Genomic DNA, 7987 nt, shown 5'->3' on the forward strand with positions numbered 1-7987 from the left:
AACAGAATACACCTGGAAAATATGACTAATAATCTGGAATTATTATGGATGAAAAGAATTTATTGTTGAAACTTTTATTGTTGCTTCTCATACACACACACACAAACATACACGCACACACACAGATACACAGAAACTATATATAGATGTATGCTCATTATTAAATAGAAACACTTGACATTCTTGATACCTTCAATAACACTTTATTTTTCTTTTTTATTGCAGACTATCATCCAGAATGAATAATATATCAATAGCGACAGAATTTCTTCTCTTGGGTTTTTCTGGCACATGAAAGCTTCAGTTATTTCAAGCTTCAATTTGTATACTAATATACCTATCAGCCCTAATGGGGAATGGCCTCATCATCACCATAACCTCTTTGTACCCATGCCTCCACACACTCATGTATTTCTTCTTAAGGAATCTGTCTCTGTTTGATCTTTTCCTCATTTCTACTGTAGTGCCCAAAACTATTGTCAATGCCTTGATACAGTGCAACTCCATCTCATTTATTGGATGTATGGCTTAGGTCTTTCTGGTGCTTTTCTCAGCAGCTACAGAGCTGTTTCTTCTCACGGCAATGTCCATTGACCGCTATGCTGCCATTTGCCATCCTCTGCATTATGATGTCATCATGAACAGGGTCACATGTGTACGGATGGTGGCTGAGTCTTGGGTCAGCAGTGACCTTATGGCCCTCATACACACAGTGAGCACATTTTCTTTATCTTACTGTGGACTCAGTAAGATTCAACAATTTTTCTGTGATATTCCCCAGTTGCTAGCTGTTTCTTGTTCAAAACATATAACCACAGAAGTTGTGCTCATTCTTATTAATGTAGTATTTGATTTATGCTGCTTTCTCTGCATCTTAATTTCATATATCTACATCTTCTCCACTATCAGAAAGATTCCCTCCACACAAGGAAAATCAAAAGCCTATTCCACTTGTCTCCCCCACCTTACAGTTGTTTCTCTTTACCTCTCAACTGCTTTCATTTCTTACCTGAAACCCATTTTTGGGTCTACATCATCCATTGATCTCATTCTATCTGCTTTGTATATCGTGTTGCCCCCTTCTCTTAATCCCATCATATATAGCCTGAGAAACAAGGCTATGAAGACGAGTTTGGAGAAGTTGATCAGTAGGAATCTCTTGACCAAACAGAATATTCTTATATTTCTACAAGAATAGAGGTATTCATCCCTTAAAAATTTTTAAGAGTTAATCTAAGCTGGACTTTTTCAACTATGATTGCCTCCTGCATTATCAGGAAGTATGGTATTGATTCTTGGGAAAAGTGGAATGTAATATGTTAAAAAGTTATTAATGAAGCTATGTTTGGTTCTGAAACATTGTAACTTCTGAGCTTTAATACAAAATGTGATAGCTGAGTTATGTACCTCAATGTAAAACATGTTCTTGATTATAATCTGTGTTCCTATGCATTTGATTTATTCATAAATAGGACTTTAAAATGTTACTACTATTAAAGCATGACCATCAGAATCAGCATGAGTCTTTTTCTTTTTTTTAATTATTTATTATTATTTTTTTAATTACATTTAAAAAAATATGAGGTCCCATTCAACCCCACCGCCCCCGCCCCCCACTCCCCCCACAGCAACACATATTACTGGAAACATTACAAAAAGAAGGTCACAGAAAGAAGAGACAAGTCAGTGGAAACCAAGAACAATTAGACACAAGGATATAGAGATCTCCTTGTGATGGGAAGCAGAGACAGAAGTCAAGAAAACCAGAGGATTGTAGAAAGTCAGAACTAGAATGCTACAGAATTTTGGTAGAAAGAATGCTTAATGATGCCTTGATTTGAGATTTCTAACCTCCAAAATCATGTGACAATAAATGTTACTTAAGCCAACCTGCATCATGTTATTTTTTATAGCAGCCAAGTAAATAAAGACACACACACACACATACCTAGGAACATATGTTATTGCTACAGAAAATATGTACAGTGATACTTTGTGCCTAGTGATACTTTGTGCCTATCTTGGTTTCTTGCTATTTACCAACTAACAAATTATGGTGTTGCCTACATGACTAGTAAGTCACAAAAGCCACCTCTTCAACTGAGACTAAGGTTTTCTTGAGTTTGAATAACTCCCAGGCATCTTAGTTTGTGTTCCTGAAGGTCAGCATGTCCTGTGTGACTGTGAAAGTTCATGGGAATCTGTTAATATTTTTTCTGGATTTTTGTAATATTGCATTAAGCTTTCTTGATCTTGCTGTACTATTATCCTTTACCTGTAATAAAAACATTAATGATTATACATTGGTAGACTCTGATGAGTTGTTTCCATAATGTGTATCAACATAAATATCAATAAAACACTAACTTTTTAACCTCAGCTGTGTATCTTAAAGTCATTGGAGAAAACACATAAGGTATTGAGGGACATCTTTTATCAGGAAATTTATTCATCCCAATAATTATCTGCTTTTTCTTCCCTTTAATGAAGTTTAAGTTTACTACACACATGTATTTGTATAACTTCAAAATGTGTGAAATATAGAAAGGACACATTTAAAAGAAAATTGGTACATAACCAGGGAAATACTTGTTTATTAATTTTTAATTTAACCTCACTATCTAATTTGCACCTAGTATTTAAAAATACTGTTCTTAATTCTCTATCTTCAATGATCAATATAATGAACTGACATATAGATTTTTTTTCCTATTCTGCTCAGCAATATTCCCTTCTGGCACTGCCTGTCTGAAAGGGGGCCCAAGGAATTGGAGAATGAAAGGTGTGTTAGAAAACAAGCTGGTGATTTCTCTCAAGTAAGTCTAAATTTCCAAAAAAAGTAATATATTATATATATATTTTTTTGATTTTCATAAAATTTCCTAACTCATAGCCTTATATGAATTACAGATATACAGCAAATAGGTTTTCCAGAGTGAGACATATGAAGTTTAATTGAGAAATTGAGAGGGATGATTTATATCTTCTCTTTCTTCTTGTTTTAATAATTTACAAATATATTCTTTAGAAAATACTTGGTTCAGGTTTTCAGGATGAGATGTATTAAATTTTTAGTTATTATCATCACCCAAACATATTTATGATGTAGAAGAAAATTGTATATAGAATATCAATATCTTTAAAAAATGTAAAAGAGGAAAATTTCTTAATTTTTCAGTAATTATTTTTCATTAACATGTTTCTTGGCCTGTGTCTTGTTTTATTTTATTTTTCCTTTATTTTACATTATGTTTTAAAATATTTATTTATTTTTAAAATATACATAGATCACACAAAATGTTACATTAAAAATACAGGAGGTTGGGAAGTGGCTGTGGCTCAATCAGGTGCACTCCTATCTACTATATGGGAGGCCCTGGGTTCACATCCCAGGGACTCCTTATGAGGGCATGCTGGCCCATGCACTACAAAGAGCTGATGGCCCATGCACTGCAGAGAGCTGATGCAGCAAGATGTTGCAACAAGGAAGACAGACACAGAAAAATGCACAGGGAATGGACACAGAGAACAGACAGCAAAACAAGCCATGTTGGGGGGGGTGGCGGATAAACAATCAAACAAACAAACCAGCTAACTAACTAAATAAATAAAATCTTTAAAAATAATACAGGAGATTCCCATATACCCCACTCCCCACACCCCCCACTTTTCCCACATCAACAACTTCTTTTGTTAGAGGGGTACATTCATTGAAATTGATGAATACATTTTGGACTGCTGCTACACAGCATGGATTTTAGTTACATTGTAGTTTACACTCTCTTCTCGTACATTGAGTAGATTAAGCCAGGGTATCTAATGTCCTGCATCTGTCCATGCAATATCATTCAGGACAAATCCAAGTCCCATAAATGCCCCATATCATACCTCCTTTCCCCTCTCTCTGCCTTCAGCAACTCCCATGGCCACTATCACCACATCAATGATATAATTTCTTCCATTGTTAGAGTCACAATAATTCTATAGTAGAATACCTGTAATTCTACTCTAATCCATATTTTATTCCTCCATCATGAGTACTTGAGGTTGGCAATGCCCACTCCAACTCTCATTTGAGAGAGGGCTTTGATCCCACATGGCTGGTGGATGTGACTCTCATGCCCACAGCTGCAGACCCTTTTGATTGCTTTATGTGGTGGTTGTCCATTCTCACCTCCCTGTCAGCTGACCAGGGTAAATCCAATGAACAGGAGAGTAGGTGGTGCAGCACTAGTGAGGCTCAGGGTCCAACTGACACATGGACAGCCCAGAGATTCTAGTCTCCTGGGCATACACACACCCAAGTGCCAACCATAGGTTTAAAATGTGGATGTTATATTTGCTACAACTGATGTACAAATGTACAAATACTGAAACATATCTTCTCAAATATCAGATGACCATGTATATGAGGGCACATATCAGAACTCTCCTTTTGTTTCTATTGTTCAGTATGTCTACCTTTGTGCCAATGCCATGCAGTTTTTACCACTATAGCTTTGAAGTATGTTTTAAAGTCAGGTAGTGAGATTCCTCTGATTTCATTTTTCTTTTTCAATATGTCTTTGGCTATTCTGGGCCTCTTTCCATTTGAAATAAATTCCCTAGTTTATCCACAGTAAAAAATGTGTTGATATTTATTGGAATTGTATTAAAATTGTAGATTAGTTTGGGTAGGATAGACATCTTAAGCATACTTAGTCTTCCTATCCATTAACAGGGAATATTCTTCCATTGATTTGTCTTCTTAGATTTCCTTTAACAATGTTGTGTATTTTTCTTTGTATAAGTCATTTACATCTTTAGTTAAATTTATACGTAGCTATTTGTTTCTTTTAGTTAGTATTTTAAATTGTACTTTTTTCTTGATTTCCTCCTCAGATTGCTCATTATTGGTGTAGAGAAATGTTACTGATTTTTGCACATGGATCTTACAAAATGCATCTATAGATATGACCATGTGATTTTTTCTTTCAATCTCTTTATGTGGTGTATTACATTGATTTTCTTAAGTTGAACCATCCTTGCATATCAGGGATGAAGCTCACTTGGATATGGTGTATAATTTGTTTGATGAATATGATTAGCAAGTATTTGTTGAGGATATTAGCATCTAGGTTCATTTAGAGATAATGGTCTGCAATTTTACTTTCTTGTGTCTGTTTGGCTTTGGTATTATGATAATGTTGGCATCATAAATGAGTTGTGTAATGTTCCTTCTACTTCCAGAATGTTTGGTAGAATTCAACTATGAATCTGTCTGGTTCTTGGCTTTTCTTAATTGAGAGGTTTTTAATGACTAATTCTATCTCTTCAATTGTTACTGGTCTATTGAGATCATCAGATTCTTCTTTCATCAACATAGACTGCTTGTGTGAGTCTAGGAATTTGTCCATTTCCTCAAAATTGTCCTTGTTGGCATATAGTTTTCCAAAGTATCCTCATGAAACATTTTATTTCTGTGGGGTCAGTGGTGATATATCCTCTGTCAATTCTTATTTTGTGTATTTGCATGTTCTCTCTCTCTCTCTCTCTCTTTTTTTTTTAGTCTAGCTAAGAGTTTGTTATTTTTTTTGATTATCGAAGAATCTGCTCTTGGTTTTGTTTATTCTTTCTTGTGCCTTCTTATTTTCTATTTCATTTAGTTCTGCTCTCATTTTTGTTACTTCTTTCCAATTCCTTTGGGGTTAGTTGGCTGTTTTCTTTTTTTACTAAGTTCTCCAAGTATGCATTTAGGTCTTCAATTTTATTTCTTTCTTCTTTTTTTATATATGAATTTATGTCTATGCATTTCCCTCTCAGTACAACTTTTGCTCCATCCCATAACTTTAGATATGTTGTGCTGTCATTTTTATCAGTTTCAAAGTACTTACTGATTTCTTTTAAGATTTCCTTCTTGACTCACTCTTTGTCTAAGAGTGTGTTGCTTGACTTTCTTATCTTTGTTCTTAAACTTGTTCTTTGGCCCATGCAGATTTCCAGCTTCTTTCCAATGTGGTTGGAAAAATTACTTGTCATTATTTCATTCTTTCTGAATTCATTGAAACTTTCTTTGTGTCTAGTATGTTGTCTGTAATGGAGAATGATCCATGTGCAATTGAGAAGAATGTGTATCTGGCTATATTTGGGTATAGTGTTCTGTATATGTCTATTAGGTACAGATCCTCTAATATATTATACAGTCTGTTTCTTTATTGATTCTCTGTCAGGATGTATTGTTTAATGATGATAATGATGTAGAAAAACTCACACACTCTAATTACAGAGGCATCTATTCCTCTACTTAGTTTTTCTAGTGTTTGTCTCCTATATTTTTATGTGCTTTGGTTAAGTGTGTAGATGTTTATGATTGTTCTTACTTCTTGAAAGATTAACCCTTTTACTAATATATAGTGTCTGTCTTTTTCTCTCACAGTAGTTTTGCATTTAGTCTTTTTTGTCGATATTAGTATAATTACTCCTGCCCTTTTCTATTATTGTTTGCTTGTAAGATTGTTTTCCAGGCACTCAATTTCAACCTCTTTGAATCCCTGGGTCTAGGGTGGGTTTCTTTTTCTTTTTTTTTTTTTAATATTACATTAAAAAATTGTGAGGTCCCCATATACACTCCACCCCTCTCTCCCCACTCCTCTCCCCATAACAACAATTTCCTCCATCATCATGAGGCATTCACTGTATTTGGTGAATATATCTCTGAGCACCGCTGCACCTCATGGTCAGTGGTCCACATCGTAGCCCACACTCTCCCACATTCCACACGGTGGGCCATGGGAGGACATACAATGTCCAGTAACTGTCCCTGCAGCACCACCCAGGACAACTCCAAGTCCTGAAAATGCCCCCACATCACATCTCTTCCTCCCACTCCCTACCCCCAGCAGCCACCATGGCCACTTTCTCCACAACAATGCCACATTTTCTTCAATTACTAATCACAATAGTTCATGAATAAAATATCAGTAAGTCCACTCTAATCCATATTCTATTCCTCCATCCTGTGGACCTTAGAATGATTGTGTCCACTCCACATCTATATCAAGAGGGGGCTTAGATCCACATGGATGATGGATGCAATTCTCCTGCTTTCAGTTGCAGGCAGTCTTGGCTCCCTGGTGTGGTGGTTGACCTTCTTCACCTCCATGTTAGCTGAGTGGGGTAAGCCCAATAAACCAGAGTGTAGGAGTTACAAGGCTATTGAGGCCCAGGGCCTGGCTATCACATGGTCAGTCCAGAGATTCAGGTCCCTTGGGTATACATTAAACCCCAGTGCCAACTACAGTTCCAGTAAAACCAAAAGGAGAGACATGTGGACAAAGATCACATCTAAATCCAGCTCCATCACACAGAAACACAAATGCCAAAATAGGGCTAACTCAGATGGCACTGAACTCCATCTGCCATGACCATAGAACCTGTAGGTCTCTGTAGCTTTCAGGAAAACCAATACCTGGGGTTGTATCTACTTTATCTGTCTCTGGGACTCTACTCAGGTGTGCATAGGGCAACCCCTCTGATAACCTCCTGGCTCTTTTTGGAAACTCATAGCCATATAGACTCATTTGTCCTTTCCATTTCCCCCTTTTCTTCAGGTCAAAAAGCATTTTTAAATCCTGGTATTATATGTAGACTGAGATATTCTGCTGGTCTGAGTTGACCCTTTTATTCAAGGTCATTTTCTTGTTACATCATCAGCTAGAACTTGGTAGTAATCCTTCGATGCCAGAGAGGCTCATCCCTGGGAGTCATGTCCCATTCTGGGGGGAAGGCAACACATTTACATGCTGAGTTTGGCTTCAAGACTGGCCACATTTGATCAACATGGAGGCTCTCAGGAGGCAACTCTTAGGCACCCTGCACCTCTAGGCCTTGCTCTCATTTCAGGTGCACAGGCTCACAAGCATAGTCATTAGCATCAAGGGCTCATTGTTAGACATTCCTTCCTTTTTGGTCTTTGCCATTGGACTTGGGGGATTGTTGCTGTTCCTTT

At 36.6% G+C, this 7987-nt stretch overlaps 1 pseudogene; it reads left to right on the forward strand.

Annotated features, from left to right (window-relative positions):
* The first annotated feature begins 238 nt into the window (after nucleotides 1-238).
* LOC101420207 (olfactory receptor 14A16-like) lies at nucleotides 239-1198 on the forward strand (annotated as a pseudogene).
* The last annotated feature ends 6789 nt before the right edge of the window (nucleotides 1199-7987 follow it).

Source organism: Dasypus novemcinctus, chromosome 20, assembly GCF_030445035.2.
Source record: "Dasypus novemcinctus isolate mDasNov1 chromosome 20, mDasNov1.1.hap2, whole genome shotgun sequence".
In the NCBI taxonomy this organism is placed as follows: domain Eukaryota; kingdom Metazoa; phylum Chordata; class Mammalia; order Cingulata; family Dasypodidae; genus Dasypus; species Dasypus novemcinctus.